The 22,657-nt window shown below is 37.6% G+C and overlaps 1 protein-coding gene across 1 annotated transcript in view; it reads right to left on the bottom strand.

Annotated features, from left to right (window-relative positions):
* The window catches only part of RUNX1T1 (RUNX1 partner transcriptional co-repressor 1), a 134,316-nt gene that overhangs the window by 95,897 nt on the left and 15,762 nt on the right, over positions 1 to 22,657 (bottom strand).

Below are 22,657 nucleotides of genomic sequence, written 5' to 3' on the forward strand. Positions count from 1 at the left end.
TACATAAAACACATCCTTCTAATCTTCTACCCATAATGTCTTATTTCAAAATATAAAGCTTCCCAGATGGTTAAAACTGTCCATTAATATAAATAAACATGTATGAACTAAAATATGTTAAAAACATATTAAGAGGTAGTCCATCCCACAGTAGAGTTTAAAAAGTACAGATGGGTGTCAAAAATAGCCAAGTGTCAGATCTGCTCAAGTATAGCCATTCTGGCACATGCTCATAGTCACAGCTGTTGATATGTTCTCTGTATCCAAGTACAAGGTTTTCTAACACAGTTGATGAGAGAGAGAAAGAGGGGGGGAGCCCACACTTCAAACTCTTGCTGTAGAACCAGTCAGATATTAACAACTTAACACTGAAACAAACTTGTAATGACTCTAAAGCCTTAAATATAATTCAATGTATTGTAAATAAGGATCCTTTGAAGCTGACTTTAAATTCATGTAATTAGTAAAGAATAGTAAGGGTCCTGACTAATCTCTTTCACCTATTAGCACTCACAGCAGTTTTGGTTTATTGAGGCATTTGTTTACCAAACTAACATATAGACTCTTCAAGCTATTGATAGATCATTTAACACATATTTATTAAGAGTATAAAAACAAAGAACACTTGAACTATGACATTAAAAAAAAAAAAAATCACACCAAACTGCTCTAAGATTCTGGTGAAATAAAACCCACAGGCACTTTCACACCAGTTCCATGTTGTATACACAGTGCGCATTACCTCTTTGGTTGCATGGCACATATAATCAAGACGAGAGAGCTCAAAGAGTTAAAATGACCTCTCAAAGACCTCAGTTATTGTCTTTTTTGTAAATTGATTTCCCCCATATTTCAACCACATACATTTCTGCCACAAATGCATCCTTTCTGCACAGATATCAATAACGATGAGGATGGACTATGATATGCATCCTAAAGGGAAAAACATTCTTCAAACAACTGGCAATACCTACACACAACTGTGGTTGCAGAAAACTGGCAGATAATGTTTCAAAACACCATCTGTGAGGTATACAAACTCTGTGACCAAGCACAGCCTCTTCTGCCTGTCCTACCCAAATTATCTGCACAAATCAGCCAGCTGGAGGATCTCTCTGTGCCCTGTCTTTTTTATCAGGAGATAGGCTGCTCCACATTCGGTACAGGGTAATGTAGACAGTTCTTGAGAACAACAGGAACAACCCTTTCCCCAGCCAGGCTCCTCCACAAGCAGAGGCTTCACTGGCAATGATCACAGAAACACTCTGGGTTCCAAAGATAATATTTTTCATAGGAAATTGTCATACACTAAATTTCCAGGACCACGGCAGCTTCACTAAGTCAGCAGAGTTTGTTTTTTTTTTTTAATTTTAAATTAACAGATTTCAATTATTTGCCTGATGACATCTAAAATACCATGATTCAGGGTAAGACAGAAATTCCTTATAGTTCCAAAGCTTCCTTCACTTTCTCTGACATAAACAGCTTTTTAAAGAGACCTTCTCCCAGGATTCCACCATAATCTGAAAACTCTCTCCCCACAGATGAAAATTTCCAGGATACAAGGTACAGATGACAGTCCCGAAATTCAGAACAGAAACAATACTTCTCACTGGAGCTAAAACCCCTCAAGTAAGTTGCAAACAACAGTGACTGTACTCCCCCCTCAGTCTCTAAAACACACCTCTCAAATTTTAAGAGCAAGGGTTCCACAGTCTGCACCCCTGAATCCAGATCTTGATGGTTCCTTTTATGTCACCTTCCAATCACACCTCTGTCACCCCCCAACCCCCTGCCTCTTCCTGTCCTCACCAAATTCAGCAGCGGTGGGGAAGACGGTATTTTCCTTGCATAATAAAAAGTAAGCTTCCTTCATTGCAAAAAAGCAGGGGGTGGGGGAGCAGAACAGGGCTCACTCACCAGGCATCCTGGAATCCAGCGTACCACACAGAAAGCGGCTCTGTCCTAAAAGCAAGCGCGCTGCGGGCTCATGCCTCCTGTTCTGGAATGCGCGGGGCAGCCGAGAGGAGGGCCATCAGAGGGGCTGGGGCGGCATGGCCCGAGGCAGGGTGCTGGGCGCGTGCGCCTGCCAGGCAGGGACAGATGGAGAGCTGACACTCCGGATTGCACTTGGAGCAGAAATGTGGAGGATGACAGGCGCACATGTGGCCTTGAACCCAGCCCTGTCTCTTCAGGCAGAACAATGACAGGGATGTGTGTGCAAAGTATCACAACCCCTACCTCCCCTTACCAGCTCTACCTCTCTCGGCAAGTTCCAGAGCACCAAAAAGCAGAAAGTGAAATGCAGAAAGATAAGCGAAATGCTGAATAATTCATTCACCGCCACCCCCCAGCCATCCCGTGAAAAGTTAACTCTTATCTTGCCAAAAGATGGAAATGTAGACCTGGCCCCCCAGCACTACTCCCAATGAAAGGTTTCCTTCCTCTTCACATTCTAACAGACATAACTAAGAACTACATTTCAAAAACAAACATAGGCACAAACCTCAAAACTTGTTTATTGAACTAGAAATCCCAGTCTAAAAAATATTTTATAAGACTTTGTATATGGTGCCAGTTTATCATCCTGAACAAAGTATCAGAATCATTCCTTTTGTCAGCTTCTCAGTAGTATGTGTCAAATAGAACACTTTTTAGAAGCAGAATCCGACCACTTTTATTTTACTGGAGTGCTTTTAACCCCCTGGGATCCCTGCGTTGATATGCTCCAAACATTTTCGGCTTACTCTCCTCTACCTTGCATGGAGATCCATGGGAGATAAAAACAAAATCTTCATTGTAAAGTCTTTTCAAAAGCTGAACAATCATGCCCTCCTGATTTCTGATTTTTTTGCACACCCTTAAATGTTTATCCTGCCCATGAATAACACGCACCCAGCCAGGTTCAATGGACTCTTCCCTATTAAGCTTTAATGGACACCATGATATATAAAACTACGAGCCTTTGTTATAGTGCTTTATCTAAAGCTGGCTATTTTCTTCTCAGCAGTCCCTCTTTAGTCCTTTGTAAAACATCCTTGCCTCATAGGAGAGACATATGCCTGCCCGCCTTGCATGCCTTTTTCTAAATACACAAAAATGCCAGGCAGAAGGAAAATACTGTTCTCTTCTAAAACTCTTCCTCAATTTAACACTTGCAAATCTTTCCTGGGTCTGTTTGTTTGTTTTAACAGGACACATAACAGGTAGATCCCTCAAACTACCTTTCCAGTGTGCACTCAGTTCACTATAAACAGAAACAATTCTAGTCAGGACTCTGCCCAGTCTGCCAGCTCATGAACATGACAGACAGGAGCATCCCCTTTAACTCTTGCTTTTCCTGCATGGTGGTCAACATGTCCTTTGCTTATTCTATACTTTCCATATGCTTTCAGCTCTTGGCAGATTGATTTTCTCCCCTTACATACTGCTCCAAGAAATTCTAAAATCCCATGTGAAAACAGGGGCAATGATTCTGACTTCTATCTACTCATGTGTCCTAAACCTCTCTCCAAGAGTGTGTTTGAAATCCCCTACACACACACATACACACTCTTTGCACAAACTAAAAATAGATCATCTTTGATAAACAGCATCAATCAATAAGAATTTCTATAGCCCCTAAACACTGTACCCAAGAAGTGCTGCTTCAGTCAGTGAACCCCTCAAAAATCCATCACTGTCAGAGACAACTTGTAAAAAGACTACAATTCATAATGATTACTCTGTTCTGTCACTAATAGTATACTGCACCCTATTTATGAGGCCAATCTTTTTGTTCATCTTAGTTAGATGTCACTTGTAATGAGGTTCTGTGTAATGGATTTCAGTTCAGTTAAGCACCAAGCTCAAACATTCTTATGACAGAAAGCTTTACAGCAGGCATGAGTGTGATAATCAATTAAGTCCTGCTATAAGGGCCTTTATGGAATCCAGCATCCTAAATCTGTGGATTTTCATTCTTAAAGAGTATTTTTTTTTAAAGCCACTCAATGCTACACACTTTAAAAAAAAAAAAAAAATACTATACCTATGTTAGAAAGAAAACATTTTCACAGTGGGAGACCCAACCTTTCATCAATATGCACGGTGAATCACTTCTAAAATAGAAAAATCATATGACAAAAAAAGCAATATGCTTTAAGAAAACTGGATGATATCTGGTTTTAAAACTGGGTCTTAATATCGGTACACTTGCAAGTCCCTAAACCACAGCTCAGAAAATTGAACTTCCATATGCTGTGTGATTATGTATCTTTTCTATGTGTAAAAAGGCTTTTTAAGCTGTTATCTGACTACAGTAATTGCCACTTTAAATTGATCCACGTCAACAAAACCTGGATCCCTGGAGATTCTCACCTAGAAGTCTGATTGCAGAAAGGGCCTAACTGAATGTGTGTGCATCTGAGACTAGTTCAGCATTTTCTCAAGGAACCAGTTTCCTCCTTTTACTCTTTAATCCACAGAGGCAAGCAAAGCAGCAACCTCAGTTGGCATTTCTCCCTGAACTGGGAAACCTGAATACACAGCTTTATATAGTTACTTAGACAGAAATAACTTTCCCTCTAATGAAAAAAGAAAGGGCACAAGAAGCCAAGATCTCTAACATCCAAACTGTATAATAAAAATAGACAATCAATAACATGATGAATGTATTTATGTAGGTGAATAAGGAAAACCCAGAATATGTATTGCAAGTCTTCTCCAGTACAAAACACACCCCTGTATCACCATCGAAACATTTATAAAATTAAAAGATATCCAGAACAATAACAAAGAATACATTAATAACCAATTAAGTACTTCCTCAGAAGAGCCATGTCAATTAATGCACATCTTTTAATTAAGAACACACATCATTTTTAAGGCAATTTTTAAGAGTCATCTAAATCATCACTTTCTGAACCAGTAAATCTAGTCAACAAGAAGACACTAGACTTCTAAAACAATATATAAATTGGTTTCTGATAGTAACTTTGGACACTCATCAGAAAGGCATTCTGATATCAAGGTATTTTTCACTTGTATCCATAAGAGAAGAGCCCTACAGTACAAATTTTTCCTTTGTTCCAACCTGACTTAGCAAGAGGGACTAGCAGTCTACTGACATTGTCCACAGTTAATGAAAGCCCTCCACACTGGGGAAGGGAGAATTCCAGCTTTTCCACAGGTCTTCTCAACTTCCCTCTCTCCTTCTAGCAGGCTGTTGTGATACATTGTGACTGCACACAGTGGGTATTAAGTGAGTTAATTCAAAGGAGCTGAAACCTCATTGATCCTAATTGAAAGCAATACACCCAACCAAATACTTTCCTACCCCATCTGCTCTGGCCTGCCACCAGCTATTCAATACAAGAGAATTAATAGTTTCAGATATTCTAACCGACCCAATAAAGGCACTCATTTAAGCAGGGCTGCATTAACAAAGTGAAAAAACAAGGGCAAAATGGGTTCAAATGGAGCATTTTACTTCTAGTTGGCTTTAACAAAGCTGAATAAGGCTTATTCTGACTTTTTATGTGCAAGACTTGATAAACTGAATGAGAAGGCACTCAATGATCAGCCAACGAGCATTGATGAATGGTCATTAAGACCCCCCTGCTCTTAGAGGAGACCCTTCCACAAAGTGGCACACCAGCTTGAAAGGGCGGACTCACTAATGTCCAGATTTCTCCGCTTGCTTGTTCCACTTTCAATTTCAGACCACTGGCCACCAAATGAGGCTGACATATTGGAAAATAATGTTTTATGGGCGAGTGGTAAAAAATAAAATGGAGGCATTAGCTCTGCTTTCAAATTCAAATCTGCTAGTTTTGTCAGACCCCAAAGGTTTTGATTTTCCACCCAGCTGGAAGCTATTAGTGTTTTCTAAAGGCATCCCACTGACAGGGCAAACCTACCTAATGTGTGAGCTGTTGGGCTAAGGAGATGGACCTCTCTTTTGGATGATTTCCTAACTTCTCATCACTTTGACAGTCAATTAAATAGATACAACACCTAATAAAAATGTACATTAATCTGTTTCTGCCCCTGAAAGACATCTGAAACTGTATTAAATACAGGCCATAATAGATTGTCTACTGACAAAGATAAATCCAATTAGACATTGTCTACAAGAGAAACAAATGGCTTATGTTTGAAGCTGCAAGGTAAGATAGAGCCAACCACAAAGAGATGAGCATGACAGAGAAAAAAGAATTAAGTTAAAAAGTTCACTGAGGTATTCCATCAAGGTAAGAGGTTCTCTCACATTCTAACTCCTTTCTGCAAATGTCTGCTGTAAACAACTAGACACTTTTATGCTAGTTGCCTCAAATATTTCCTCTGGGGAAAAGGAATGGCAAGCATTTGCATCTCCTCAGTTTTCAGCTGGCCCCCCAGAACAGCACACAGGAACTTTGCTTAACTGACAAAGGAACAGGAGAAGTGATTGCCACCCTCAGAATCTGAAGGGTGTATAAACATCACGGGGTCAAAGGGTTATTTAGTGCTGTCCAAGAGGACCTATGTGCCAGTAATGGGATGGAGCTGAGTAAAAGGAAACACACTGGAGAGAGGAAGTTTGTCTTAATAGGTGATTATACAGACATTACAGAGGCAGAAAGGCCTCCCTGCCTCCCTGCTTAGAGCACTCGCCACTGGACAGAGAAGGCACCCTCCAATGCAGTGGCCCATGGAGAACATGCGCAGGGGCTTCCAAGAATCCTAATACCCCAGCCAGCAGCAGGCAGAGAGCAAGAAGTCACAATCCCTACCCTTCACCCATGATCTACGTTAAACCGGGGGACTCAGGTCACTTTGATTTTTGTATCTCTATTAATCAAGGTGAATTAATAATAGGCTCAAAACCTGTAATTCAAAAATTCTTAAAATTTTTCAAATAATGACTTTCTAAACTGATAAGCCAGTCTCTATGATTATTTTTCCATCTTCAATATCTACTAAACAAAATAGTACTTATATACTTCAGAGGTTTCTCAAGCAATAAGTTTGAACTATGGAGGAAATATAATTTTTTTCCATATATGAATAAAAAGATGTACCTTAGTATATTTAAGCATGTAGAATGCAATTACGTATGTCTGTGCAAAATGAACTGTATAAGATAAAATATCACTTGTTGGAAATAATATCTATATCCACAATTGATACAAATGATTTCTGATAATTCCTTTAGAAATCACAATATATTGTAGCTTTCTGCCCCCAACAACTTTGGATTTCAAAACCTAATATTAAAAACACCCGAGATGCTACAACAGCTTTAATACTTGCATCAACTGAATGCTGTATTATTTAATAGCAAACTCAAAACCTACTAATATAAATGTAGATTCCTCCATAAGCACTACCATGGGGTTAAATTACTTTTTAAAAATTAAATACTTTTTTAGCAATCCCCAAGGCTGAAAGCTAGCTATATGAACTCTTGTTTTTTCAAATAAAAGCATTTTCCCATAAGAACAATCTTAAAAAGTACATACTTGCATGTAAATCTGAAAATGTTACTATTTATAGAATCTTCACATTTGTATCGCCACAAAAATCTCTCAGATAACACAGAAGACATCTAACTGTCCAGCCCTTATTCACTTGACAAGGACTGTAACACTATATGGAAAACCTTTGTTTCAATGTCACCACCTCCCCATCTTGACTAATGGTGAGTTAGTTTTGTTAAAACGCAAGGGTGATGGCGTATGCTCCAATGAACTTTCCCTCCTCTCAGCACCAGAGACAAAAACCTGCAGCTCTGCTCTGTGCAGGCAGCCATCTGGACGGCTTTCCCTCAAAGCCCAGCCCACACCACACTGCAGGCAAAATCGGAGGGCTCCAGAGCTCTGTGGGGCTATTCATGACATACCAATTTCACATTTTCTGCTTGTACGCTTGCAACAATAAATGCTAATGAGGACTATGAATGACAATTTTAAAGACAATAAAAAGGTCTCCAAATCCCTTGCATATGGAGACACTGTTTTCAAAACTTCACCTTCTGTTACAGAGCTGTTAGAGTCTGAAGGAGAAAAAAAGAATAACCTAAGGAAAACAATAAGATGATCAAAGCACAACTGAATCCTTAAGACTTCCACAGAAAGCAATCTGTGTAAGCCCAGCAACCAACAGATCTTACCACCCCTATGAACAGCCCTATGAATGTATGAGGTACCTTTAATCTCTACTACCTTTGCCTACTGCAGACTGCAGTTTAATAAAGCAATTCTTGTAAAACAGTGACTTTTTGGGAGCCTGGGGATTCTAGGGAAGTTTTATCCAAAAATAATTACCATCAAGGTCATTTCCATTACTATCATACTTTGGCACAATATTTAACATTCCACATACATTTAAATAAATTCAAATGCAAATGGGTTCTCTTCTGATAACATGCATCCTTAAAAATAATGCAATGATTATGGGCAGTAAAGTTATTTTTCTGTTTTTATTTTCCTGTATTTTTCAAATCTAAATGAGCATATATTATACTTTGAACCCCAAACACACACACACACACACACACACACACCTCCAAATGCAATGAAAGAACTGAAAAAAAAAACAAAAAAAACACATAGATGTTTTGACCTACATAAGAATCAAACTATTTTTACACAGCAACAAAAATTAAAGATTCATCTTCCTAGAGTTTAGAGAAATTGTCTAAAGGGTATTCTTTTCATTAACATGGATTAAAACACTTTCAACAAAATCCACCAGGTGGAGCAAATACACAGCAATAAAAAAAAGTCCCAGAATTTTTTCATCGTATTCTTTTTTCATAGGACTTTTATTTCTAACAAACTCTCCACTTCCATCTCTCCACATTGAAAACTATCAAAATCTATGCACACATACTAATTTGCCATATTTGCAAACAGATTCAAACTTACTAAAAAACAACTTTTATCTGCAATGAATTTTACTACAAATTTTCATTTCAAAACCACTCTGTTATTCAAATGATTCCCAGCACAGCATATTTGCTCTTATAACAATGTAAATTCTAAAATTAATGTTTTATAACGACCCTACAGGGCTTCATCACTCCTGTCCCTCCCCCCACAAGACCAGGCAAAATATAATTTAATGCTATATATTTTGAAATACACTGAACAGTGATTAAAATCTATAAATCTCAGCTCAATGGCCTTACTCTGTATGAAAATTTTAATTCTCACTTCAACTTTTTATCAAATTATTCTTTTTATATATCCTGAAATCTTACCAAAAAGTTGTAAAGCTGTGCCTATTTTACCTCTTACATCAAAATATCCTTTTCCCATTCCTTTTGGTAAACTGACAAAGTGCACAGTTACTAATATGTTTTTTTCCCCTTCTCTTTTCTGGGATGATTCATTCCCTCCCTTTCTCCTCTCCTGCAGATCTATTTTTTTCTTGCCATTTTATTCCATACTTACTGAGCACACTCAGCATACAGTGCCAGCTTCCTTTTCTTATTCACACTTTGTCCTTCAATTCCTGCTGCTGCCTGTAAGCCACAACTCTTCCCATTCACTTTTCAAAGTCCTCTGAGTCTTTCTAACAATTTATGTGTTTTCCACGGCCAAAACTTAATGCTACAAATGAAGCTAATGTCACCTGCATTTGAGAAAGCTCTGGCTGGACAGAAGTACCAAAAAGTTGGGAGCTTGAAGGAGGTACACAAAGTCTGCCAGTGAAGCACACAAGTATACTACTGTAGCTTAAAATATACTTATATGCTTTCTTTTTTGCACATGTATACTGGTTTTATTTTATTTATTTATTTATTTATTTATTTATTTATTTATTCATTCATTCATTCATTCATTCATTCATTCATTCATTCATTCTGGTACCAGGGATTGAACCCAGGGTCACTTAACCACTGAGCCATTTGCTGAGTTGCTTAGGGCCTTACTAAGTTGCTGAGGCTGGCCTCAAACTTACAATCCTCCTGCTTCAGCCTCTGGAGCTGCTGAGATTATAGGCATGTGCTATCATGCCCAGCATGTATACTGATGTTGAAAGGAGAAATACTCTGAAGAAATGCAGTAGCCTGACACATAAATAAACACACACATGCCTGAGGATACACATAACACTTAGGGCAGAGCTACTTACAATTGTGCATGATAGATCATGGCAATGCCAGCTCCACAAGGCACACCAGGCTAATCCAATATTTAAATGATTATATACTTTTCACTGGAGTGGTATATAAATACACATAACATTGACATTACTTCCATAAACATAAGATGAAGAAAAGTTTTAAGAATAACTTCAACCAACTCTGTCCTGCAAAATCCAATCCCTTTATTTTTTGGGGGGGATGGAGCGGTACGGAACCAATTCCCTGGAGCTGTGCTTTTGCACTAGGTAAAAGTACATACTGCTCTCCTTACATGCCTATAACTCCTATTAACTTTAATGGGAAGCACACATGTGCATCTAAAGGGTAAATGCCCTTCAGACTGCATGACAGAATCCCAATGAAGTAGTTGGAAAAAACAAATCACTGCACAGTCAGTCACACTTTCCTCTCCCTTTTCAGGAAACTTCCCCCACTACCACCTTTGCTCCCCCACCCACAGCGAGGATATTTCTTTAGCCCACAGTATGGATAAAGAACCTGCTAGATTTCCTCTTGGTAAGAGAACATCTCATTAAATTCAAGGGATCTCCCAAAAGTCTCCATCTCCAGCATTTCTTAGAAATGTTTACCCTATGGTGCTCTCCAAATTTGGACACATTACTCTCTAAATATTATTTCTCACTGCCCCACCTTTATCAGACAAACATCAGAGACCATACTTGAATTGCAAGAGAAGGTGGGGAAAAAACCACCCAGGCTTAAAAGTTTTATCACTTTCTTTAAAAAAATGGGCTATTTTTCATGGACAGAAAGAATCAAACATTGCTTCATAAAAACAATCCCAGAACCACTAGTTCCACACTGAACTACTACTAATGCGTCTGACCCAAAAAAGAGCAACAGACATAGGCCACCATATCACAGGAAGCAGGAAAATAAGAACCCAATAACTCAGGTCAGTCCTCCACTGCTGTTGAAAGAGACTGTTTCATAGCAAGGCCAGTAGTATAAAATGAAAGAGCTAATGTTTAATTCTTTAAAGAAAAAAAAAAAATCAAACATATCTGTCACTGTAGTCCAGAGAGAGAGAGGGAGAGGGACCAGGGCACACAGCACTGGCAGGAACCTCAGATTCCTGACCAAACCCTCTTTCACACAATGGCTCCTGAAAGAAAGGAACCTGGGGCGTGAGCCAGCCTGACGCTGGCCGACGACAGGGCTGGCCTTGCAGGATGTCAGAGCGCCAGGCGGTTGCAGAGATACTGAGGTTTCACACACCCCCGGACTGACTGTTTTGCTCTTCAGGTAATTAAACAAGGAAGCAGGGCTGCTGGGTATACGCCTGACCCTGAAGCCTCGGCTCCATGGTTCTGCATATCAACTTCCGCAAGAACTGCCCCGAGCATCAACAGAACATTCTCCTTTCGCTCTCTATCGTTTCCTTCTCCACCTCTTCCTAAAGCTGACCCAGAAACAAATCCTTCTGCCTACAAAAACATCCACAGAAGGGTCTGAATTTACTGGCAATAGAAATCTCCATGCAATGCCCACACATCACAGTTCCAATTTTAAAAAGAAAAAAAAAAAAAATGACCCTAATGGCAGGAACTTTGTAAAAATTGACATAGAACAATCTAGGCAGTGTCTTAACTAAGATGGGTTAGTCAAAGAAAATACCCAAATCAGTATAATTTTTTTTTAATGTGTGCTTGATTGAAGTGTGAATCTTCAAATTCAAAAACACTCCCCAAAATGATTTTGATAGTCTAGTTCACAAATTAAACATCTGTTGTGCTGTTTAATTAATATGGTTATTTCAAGTTTTGATAGTTGTTATTAATGTAAGCAAATACCACCCAGGATCTGGTTGATGATATTTCATCAAAAATCTTATCTAAACAAAATCCTAAAATATTTCTTATGAACAAACAAAGTGACCACCGAAACTCAGGAATATCAACAATATCCTCTAAAAGATAATAAAGTCATACACACACATATACACATACACATTCATTGATATTAAGCAATGATTAGAATCATATACATAATATGTTCTTCCTTCATTTCAAAATCTAGAGTAAAACATTAGGTGAAAGAGACAGAGACCAAAAGAGAGAAGAATACAAAAGCATGCCTGCTTGTCTGTGTTCAACACAAAGAACATTAAATGAAAACAACTGGCATGCTGCCAAATTCCTATAGAGGAAAAGAGATTCAAATAAATTGATTTCACGCATCACACTGACCTGGGATCAGTGTGCAGTGCTACAATAAGCTCAAAGCTCCATGTGGGGTAAAGCCCATTAATGTTATCAGACCCCTCGAACATGACTGAGAAAACCTAAAAATAAATGCAGACACTCTCTACAAAACAGCAGTTTTACCTAAGAAAATAACTTTCCTTTTTTTTTTTTTTTTTTTTTTTTTTTTTTTTTTTTTTGCTAATAAAGATACTAGTATTTAAACCTGTGCAGCATCATCTAAAGGAGAATTTTAAAAATCACCCTTTTTAATAATACAAAAGTGGCTTCCGGAACATTTACAATGTGTAAAAATTGGTACTTCTAAACATCCCATCCTGTGATATGCATGAATAAAATGCACTGCTTTCCTCCCATTCTTTCCTCCCATGGTCTTTCCTTTTGCATCTTTTAGGAAGTCAATGAATTTTTTTTTTTTTTTTTTTAAGATGGTAAATATTGGGAAGTCCTTTCTTAGAATTTCCCTTAATAGTTGATAAAGGCAAGCTCCCCGGATCAGATACCACTTATAGCTGTCCCATATATATTCAGTGCCCTTATAATGGCATACATCATGAGAACAGCTCCAAGGGGCTTTCTGGGGGCCTGAGCACTGTGTGTATTTCGGATCTGGTTTAAAACAGCAAAAGGGGTTGGGGTGTGGCTCAGTGGTAAAAAGGCCCTGGGTTCATCTCTAGCACCACAACATAGCAAACAAAACCATCAGGGGTCAAACAGGCTAGCATTTTTGCCTTTTCCAGCTTCCACTCAAGCTGTGGCAGGCATGCCCCCTCAGTGCCATTTCTCCCTGGCAGAGGCAGGCCTGTCTCCTGGTGACCACCCCCTGCTTGAAAGCTGCCACACAGGCCAGACTCTCTGGTGCCTCCTCAGGCTGTTCTCACTCACAGCACTGACTTTTCATCTGGTAGTTCTTTGCTTTTTGTGCTTCCAAATTACTCCAGGAATCCAATGGATTCCAGGTGTTTGCAAATTTGAAGTATGTGATTTTTGTTCTTCCATACTTCTTGGGTTAACCTGATTCTGAACTCCAGATATCTATGTATCCACTACTATTACAAAAAGGAAGAAATAATTAGGAATAGATTTTGTAATGCAATGTAAAAAAATAAATAAATAAAAATGTCAAGAAAAGCTCAACAGTCGTAAAATAGGCCAACACAAATATGCGTCTGTTTAAATACATCATTTTAAAAGTATGTTCACACAGAGAAAAAGGGGACAGGGAAGGAGAAGAAAATCAACATAGCCTTTTTTGATGCATGTTGCTGAGAGTTCAGTATTTGCATATTATAACAAACAACACACATTAAGTTGAATTAAGATGTGTGTCTTTGCCATGCATTTTTACTTTCAGTATGGAAGCTCTTTCTTGCAACAGTTCACTACAGTTAGGCACAGATACATACCACATGACCAGAAAGTATGATCGCATTGGAATGGGGGTAGGTAAAGATGAGAACTATGCATTTACAAAGGTCTCAAGTGTGAAAGTCCACTTTTGGATTTTTCTATGCACTTTAGATACTTTTTTATCACATAATATTAACCCTCAGAGATACAAAGGCAGAAAACAAAAAGTTATAATCTGTTTTGAAAGAGCTACTTTCTTCTGATAGAAAATAATAAGTAAAAAATTCTAAATCAGGATGGTTGTTGTTATTATTAGGTTGTTTCCTTTAAGATATAATATTGACACATTTTTCTTTCTTCTGTGCAGATTTCAGAAGTCTAATCAACCAAAATTGGAATTCTCAAAAAACCACTTCAGTTACAATATACATAAGGTAAGAAGATGGAAACAAAGGCAGGAGATGTCTCAACTAACTAATTGCATCACTTGACATCTTTCGAACTCATGTCTTTCACTAATTATGCAGAAGACCATCATTACATGAAGGAGGGATGAAAGGAAAGTAGATACAGACACAGAAACCAAAACACTATTAAGGTTTCCTCCGGAGTATATAGTTCTACAGTGAATTATTTCATTTTCTCTGATCTTTCAAAAAAAATCATTTGCCAACACATGCCCAGGAACTTTAAGAACAAGCCAGTAACTATCTGTAGGGACTTCAAGAAGTAAGAATTGTGGGATAGATGCCAGCAGTGAGATTTCCAGAAGAATGGTCACAAAGCATTTTGCTACACCTCTCTTTTCATGAAGGCAGGCCATCACTCAGTCAGTCACAGAACTTCAAATCCTTTCCAAACACTACAGTGTCAACCAGCATCCCATGATGTTGGTGTTGACTTTGTCTTAGCACAGTTTATCCCAATTCAGTGATGCTTCTGCACAAGTCCACTATCTGCTAAACCTGGAACAGGGCTGATTAGAAGAGGCACTAACTCCCTGAACCCATAATTCAGGGCATCCCTGAATTTTTAAATGTTGCAGACTTACAGAAGTCTTTTGCCAAATGGCAATACACTTGTTTTATATTTGTGTTTTCCTGAAGTTAAGTGTCACCTTTTTAGATGTGTTTGTAGATAACAATTCTGCTTAGGAAGTGAATTCACTAAGAGTTAAATCCAAGTTGATCAGAAGAAATAATAAATCAAAAAGCACTTTTTTTTTTTTTTTTTTGCCTGTTTAGTCAACAAACTGTTTCAGAGAACACCATCTCCTCATTACAATAAACACAGAAATCATGGCATAGCTTTTACTCTTTAACTCCAAGCATTGCTCAGTTTATAACAGATGTATTATGAAACATGGCAAGAAACACTACAACAAGAAGAGGGTGAAAAAAATTTTGGTACTTGATCATTTGATAGCTTTGGACCCAACACTATCAAACAGGGTTCCCATTGCCAGATTGGTCCCCACCCCACCCCCACACCCAAAGAGTTCAAACACAAATGATTAAAACATAATAAAAATTCTTTATCAACAGGCACTAGAATAAGGAAAAGAGAAAAACCTTGGAAATTATAATTCATTGGGAAAAAAATTACAGATCGATTTTCTGGTACGTAAGTAAATTGCAAAATCAAAATATTTGTCTGTTCCTTACCTTGACAATATTCAAAGTTCCCTTTTCTCCGGCAGTCACCTATTACTACACTCAGTGCTCTCCAAGTGTTTCTTTTGACAGATATCATTCTCCACCAACCGCTCTGCTAATTTCCTCTCTCCTTTTCTGACTGGGACAGAGATTATGTTCACCAGTCCAGAGATCAATCTTTTCTATTGACAACAACAAAGGGAAAAAAAATGCACATATCACAACCAGTCTGAAGTTTCACACCCACCTACTCACATAATACCAGGCCAGTTTTTTTTTTTTTTTGTTTGATTTCAGAAGCAGATACAAGCTCTTCTAAATTTTAGCAGTCAAAACAATCCCCACTTTCTCAGTTCCTGAAAGGTGCTATTAAGGACTCTGAATTTTGCTGATCATCTAACTCAAAGCTGGATACATTCTGAACTTGAAAAGTCTTCTTAGGTTGGTTTTAAAGTATATATACATAAATACCTTCAGAGAATGTTAGATTTTTACCTGTTTCAATAAAAATAAATATCTATCATTTTCTTTTTATAAAATTTTTGAACATTATTGAGTTTTATTTTATTTTCCAAGTTTTTAAACCCTGTTTCAAAACACCATGGTAGCTGCACTGTTTCATTGTTCTGAAATTTCAATACTGGTATTAGTAGTTAAAATAGTTTAAAACAATTGTTAATTAGTGAAGAACAATCTGTATGTAGTTGACTACTTTAAAAAATCTTAGTTAAAACAATTATTAGTGAATTATTTTACTAAATCAATAAACTTCTGCTTTCTTTTCTTCTTCTAGAGCAATCAATTTCCTCATTTTTTTCCTGCTACATTTGGTAAGTTTAGAAGTCATTCATTCACAATCTGCAAACATTTATTGACTGCCTATTACTCACCTACTACTATGACTACCACTATTATGAACAAAAAGCCATTTGTAATTCCTTTGCTCTATGAAATATAAAGGGCCTAGTATATCACATCATATCAAGTAGGAACTCAATCAGCGCAAAGGAACAAAGATGTATAAAATTAATCTCAGAAAGTAATACTAAAGTGCTTTTATTTTGAGACCAAATTACATCCTAGAAATTTAAATTGGTTAAAAAAAGAAAAAAGGGAATTTAAATTGGAGAACATATTTTAATGTACATAAGGCAAGTAGATGCTATTAAAAAGTATCAACGCCCTTTATTGCTGCATTAGGTCTCTGCTGTGATGTAATCAGTTGCTTCCTGTTCTTCATGGCAAAAAATAAGTACCAATTAGGAAAAAATACAGTAATAGATACTTTCTAGTTAGAAGTTAAAGCTCAATAAAGAGCATTAAAGAAAATCAACCACAACTTGGAAGCATTTAGTTATCATAAAACCTAACAATGTTATTAACAAATGATAAACAAAATGTCTCCATTAGAAAATAACCAGATTCATATAACACATGTAGATTATGTATATTCAGATACTGGGGTGGGGGAGGGGCACACAACAGGCGACTGGAAGTAAATACAGCTCCATGTTAACAGAAGTATTTCTGATAAATGGAAATATGGTATTTCCAGTGTTTCTATACTAAGGTTAAAAAAAATCATTTATAAATAGGAGCTAAACAAACACTGGGGAAAAGAAGAACATAAATAGATTATTATTATTATTATTTGGTAATGATATATGATAACATTTTGTGCTTCAGCAACCAACAACAAAAGACATCAGAGAGCCTGATAAAAAAGTGGACTAACCCTGCATGGGCCATAGTTAATCATCTCCACTGATCAAATGAAGCAGCCAAAGCATATATAAATCCCCTAGAGTTTGTTTCTTTCTATTCATGACTACCAACTAGCAGGCATTTCAGTTTATTAACAGAAATAGTGTGGTGAACCTTCCTTTGGAGGTACATAAAATTACCATGTGGATTAACTTCCTTTAAAAGGCAAATTTTTCAATTAGAAATGATCCCTCATGATAGAATATATCATTTCACTTCTTAACCTTGTTTATGGTATCTATTTTAACCAGAGTATTCTGAATGCAATGAAGAGAAGTTGGCAGGAAGATGTTACAAAATATTTAAAATGTACAATTTATAAATTCTTAAATGTTAACACAGTATACAAACACATATTCAAGCAATACCCAGTGTAAACCTAAAGTTACCCGTGAACTTTTCCCCCAGCTTAACTATTTTATATAAGAAACATTATATCACAATCAATAGAATACCAACAACAAAAAAAGAGCTAATCTTTGGACTTTGAGGTCTCATGTTGTGCTTCATACAGACAACACATTAAATGCCCTTCCCATAGAAAATAATAGTAAAATCAGTGAGGGTAAATGAGCAACATGAAATATATGTTTATGTATTTGTGAGACCTATTGCACACTAAAATTTGCATCATATGCAAATGATAGTAAATTTTCTCTATGTTTGATAATTGCTTTGTTCAGATCCTCATGTCTCATTATGGAGAGAGCATATACTGAGAAAAGTTTAAAAGCTAAGCTTCACCAAGAGCAGAATGCCTCAATTTGTAGTTCTACAAAAGTGTTATTAAAAAGGCTCAACATGTTGTATTACCATGGAAATTGTGGAAAACATACATTCCCAAACAAATATTACTTTTTCTCAATGGTATGAAGTAATGAAAACCACATGTGTAAATCTGCGATCTGTGCAGTAGTTCAAGCTGCAGCTAACAGAAAATACAGAAAGTGAACTCTGCTGTATAAAGGATTCTTGTTACAGAAATATAATGTGAAAACCAGATGCAGACAGAAAACCTTAATCACAGATGGGAATGTAATCACTGGCATACAGAATACTTTTTTGATCAATCTTAACCATATGCGCAATGTATTTATTTTCTAAGGAATGCAATAACTTGAGAGAACCTTCTATTTGGATTCAGTTAACCTCATATTTATAATGCTTTTATCTTACTCCCCCATCCCTTCAGTGTGTACACTGAGCCAAGGTTTTAAAAGGAATAGTTGCTGGCCTTGGCAAATCAGTCTTGTATCAGTTTATCTTTCAAAAATTTAATAGGATGTAAAGACTACACACATCAGAATCAACCTCAAAAGAGATCAAGTGCAGTTCCCCATTATTATATTTCTCAATCACTGCCAGGAATCCTTTCACTGCCTAAACACATTACTCTAGAGGATTCTATCACCATTTGGGGCAATTTTTCCTTTAGTAAAAATATATAGTTATTCAAAAAGTGAGCATTTAAATGTATCTCCTTTTATCTATCCACCTGGATGGACTCAAACCATTATTCTTTCTCCTTCACAAAAACAAATTATGGCTAAAGACCATTTGTTTACATTTAGGGAGACAATTAGTTTTCTGTTCTGAGGGGCACTGCCACAAAAGGAACCTGTTTTATCATATGTGATTTCAAAAACATTGCCTCGTTAATTATAGTCCCTGGCATTGGGTTAGAACTTACCTTTTTCACAGCTTCATGATTCCTCTGTAGGCAAATCTCTTGTATGCCCTGCACCCCATCTGAAGTAGTAGTTGACAGATTACCACATACACCTCATTTCAGGACTGCAGACTATACCCAACTTCCACCAGAAAGCAACTGGGACATGGTGGAGTGGGGTGTCCCTCATCATAGGTCCTGTGCACCAAATGTCAGTATCTCAGTTTCATAAGCTTCCACGACATACACATCTGGGTTCTCCTTGCTTCCAACTACTCATGTCCTGGATGTGTGCACACAGTCTTTATTTTTGCCCTGTTATTTAAAACCCTTCATGTTGTGGTACTTTCCTAGAGTTTTCAGCCTGCACTCCAACCATGCCTTCAAGTACAATGCTTTGCTGGATAAACCCCCAGAGATATTGTGTCATTTCACCCTAAAGGCTCCATTCATGGACCTCAGGGCTCTGCTCACGGACTGGTACACAGGACCCTCCTTCTCAATACTCAGACTTCAGTTCCAGAGTCACGTCCTCAGAGATGATTTTCCCAACCATCTGAAACAGTCTCATCACCACACCCTCCCCTCTCCAACATTATTTCTTAGTTGTCTTCATTCTACTTAATACTATATGGACAAATCCTACTAGTTTCTTTATTATCTCTCTCCTCTCCCAAGCTGTAACCTCTGTGAAAGCAGTGGTCTTGTCCGTTTTGCTCATTACTCCATCCTCTATCCTGAAAATTATACTTGGCACATAGTAGTCCAAATAAACAGAATCAAACAAATGAATCCCACTTAATGAAATGCCATAATGGCCCAATTCAATTCTTATTCACAAATCAATTCAATTTCAAAATCTTTCCCTGATCACTCGTAGGGCCCATGATCTTTTTTTTTTTTTTTTTTCTTCTTTAAATTGTCATAGCACTTTTAGTCTATTTTGGGCTTGGTTATCCTTTACCTGCCAGATGCTACTTATATGAGCCCATACCCTCTGGTACAGACATAAGCCAATCACCCAGGCCTGCAAGGCTAGTCTTTCCTCCCATATTGAGCAGCAGAATACTACAATGGAGGACTGTAGCCTAAGTCCATACAAGGTAGAAATGCACTACAGCAAATTTTTTAATGCCTAGACTTCTCTCTCAATTGAGTTTGTCAGTCATTGTAGGAATGAGACCCCATCTTATTCTCTCATGTCTTCAGACCCTACATTGCTACTCTATACTTCTACCATAGCCAGGGTGGCTGGGCACAGCCACGTGTATTCAATGCACATACCCAGTGCCTAGCACAGTGCCTGGCACACAGGCATTCACCAAATACTGGCTGAGTGAACAAGGGAATAACTGATCACCAGATACCATCTGTCTTTATTCAAGTCCCTTTCACTTACTGCAATAAGGAATTATTTCAAAATCCTATAATTGTTATTTTCAGAGAACAAATTAATCCAAAGACAGGTGACCAACCTAGGATATTAGTCAAATCAACAATGCAATATGTGAGCTAATAAACCAGACAATTTTAAATGGTAGAAAGCTCTTAAAATATCTCCTTTGTTACAGATATAGCTTAAAGAAATAAAATATCGTAAAATGATTGTGTCCTACATACACTGACCACTTAGAAGACCACTGCATGCATGCACACTCTGGCTGGCCTGGAATCTCAGTTCCAACAATTACTTGTCAGCTATTTGACCTTAGACAAGTCACTTAACCTCTCTAAGCTTCAGATTTCATCTCTAAAGTAGGATAATAATACTTAACTTGCTAGGATGATATGAAGATAAGACATAATACTTGCAAACTGCCTTGCTGCTCCTAGTGCAAGCATTACTTTATCCATTATGCTCATTCCCTATTATTCAACACTAGGAAAATGGTAGTACTTCCTTTGACATTATGGATCAATGCATTAAAATAAAAGCAAAGGTCATTATTCAAAAGTGACCTACCACGATCCTATTTTTTTCCTTTCTGAAAGTCACTACTATACTAATAGTAACAGAAATAAAATATCTATGATCAGTCAACAAAATAAAAATATGAGGAATTAAGCTATACCCTCTAAAACATTTTGGAATGACAAAAAAGAAATACTTTGAATGAATCTATGGTAATTTAATTTTCCCCCCTCATCTAAATTCATCTGTGAAATACCATCTCTAGGGGAAAAAAAGAAGAGAGAACCAATTATTTCCAAAGACTGGTTTCTCCAAATAAAGGCATCTGTTCCATGCTGGCAACTTTCACATAAAAGAAAAACAAGACTTTGGAGGTATCTGCATTCATGGTTGATGGTCACATATCTCAAGGGGCTACTACAAGTGTCCAGCTGCAAGCATGGTCTAATTGCTGCTGTTCCATATCAGCTGATCTCTCTCTCTTCCTCTCCTCTTTTCTTCCTGCTTTCCGGCCCTTCCCTCCCTCCTGCTCTCTCTCTCTCTCTCTCACTCTCTCTCACTGAGACTTGCGAACTTGTGATATTTTGGTATTCTAAACAGTAACTTTTCTAAGTGCACTGAAATATTTTGATAGTTTTCCATTTTTACTCTAGTATAATTCCCACTTGCAGGCTGTGTGGCTGGCTCTGTTCATGGACAAATTCCTAGGTGGTGGGACTAGAGGATGTCCAGGATAGTGACATTACCCCCAAACAGCTGTGAAGCCATAAAGCAAGGAAATCGAGGTTCAGATCTTGCCCATCATTCATGCAGAGTCATCTTGGGCAAGTGAGCGAACCTGAAGAAACAACTTTCAAACTGGTCTCACTCCCAAAGGAGCATTAAATGAGACAATACATGAACTTCATACCAAAAAGGTCTTGGTGTGCCTCCTCCCCAAACATATCTGTTTAAATTGCTCAGACATCTGCTTTGAGATACTTAAGGCTGCCCTTCCCAAAGCATCTCTTCAAATAGAAATGTTATATGAAGGGAAAACAGTGAGACTCTTGATCCACTTCTGTTTTCTGAACCAGAGAATCTGCCTGAATTGCCCTATTTTAGACAGTATCATCCTTAGTTTTTTGTTTTTGTGGTACTGGACATTGAACCCAGGGCCTTTCATATGCTAGTAAAACATTCTATCACTGAGCTACATTCCTCACCCCCTTTTAATTTTAAATTTGATTTTATTTTGGGCTAAATTGCCCAGACTGGCCTTTAGCTTGCAATTCTGCCTCAGCCTCCAGAGTAGCTGAGGTTATAGGCATGGGCCACCGCATCTCTAATTTTGACACATTCATCAGACAGTAGAGCAACTGGAATCCCACACAATGTTAGAGAGAAGACAATACTGGATAGGGTGGGGAGGACACTGGAAAGAAAGTACTCAACCTGGCAGTCTCCACAGAACACACATATGGGCAACCAAAGGAGGAAAAGAGCAGCTAGGGATATCCAAAGGGCATCTGGTTAGAGAAAGGCAGAAGAGACTACAGTGAAATTTAGCCCAGTTTGTGTCCCTGGACAAAGGAACAGTTCTGCTTCATGAAAGTGTTCGTATACCTGAAATTTTGCCCACAATTTCAGAGAGTCTATCCTTTATAATAACCTCATTATAAAATTCAGGATTAAAAAAATCAAATAAAAGCAGGTTAAAATGTTCATCTATGAATATCCAAGTAGCCTCACTGCTTCAGTTTGCTAGGGTTGATCCTGGGTATAAGGTATGTTTACCCACTGCCCAGGGGGAATATTTGTTGTTTTTACTTATTCAGTTTTATTTATTTATTTATTTATTTATTTTATTTATTTATTTATTTATTTATTTATTTATTTATTTATTTTGGTGCAGTAATGAGGGTTAAACCCAGGGGTGCTCTGTCACTGAGCTACATCCCCAGTCATTTTTTTTTTTTTTTTATT

Source organism: Sciurus vulgaris, assembly GCF_902686455.1.
Source record: "Sciurus vulgaris genome assembly, chromosome: 1".
NCBI classification, from domain to species: Eukaryota; Metazoa; Chordata; class Mammalia; order Rodentia; family Sciuridae; genus Sciurus; species Sciurus vulgaris.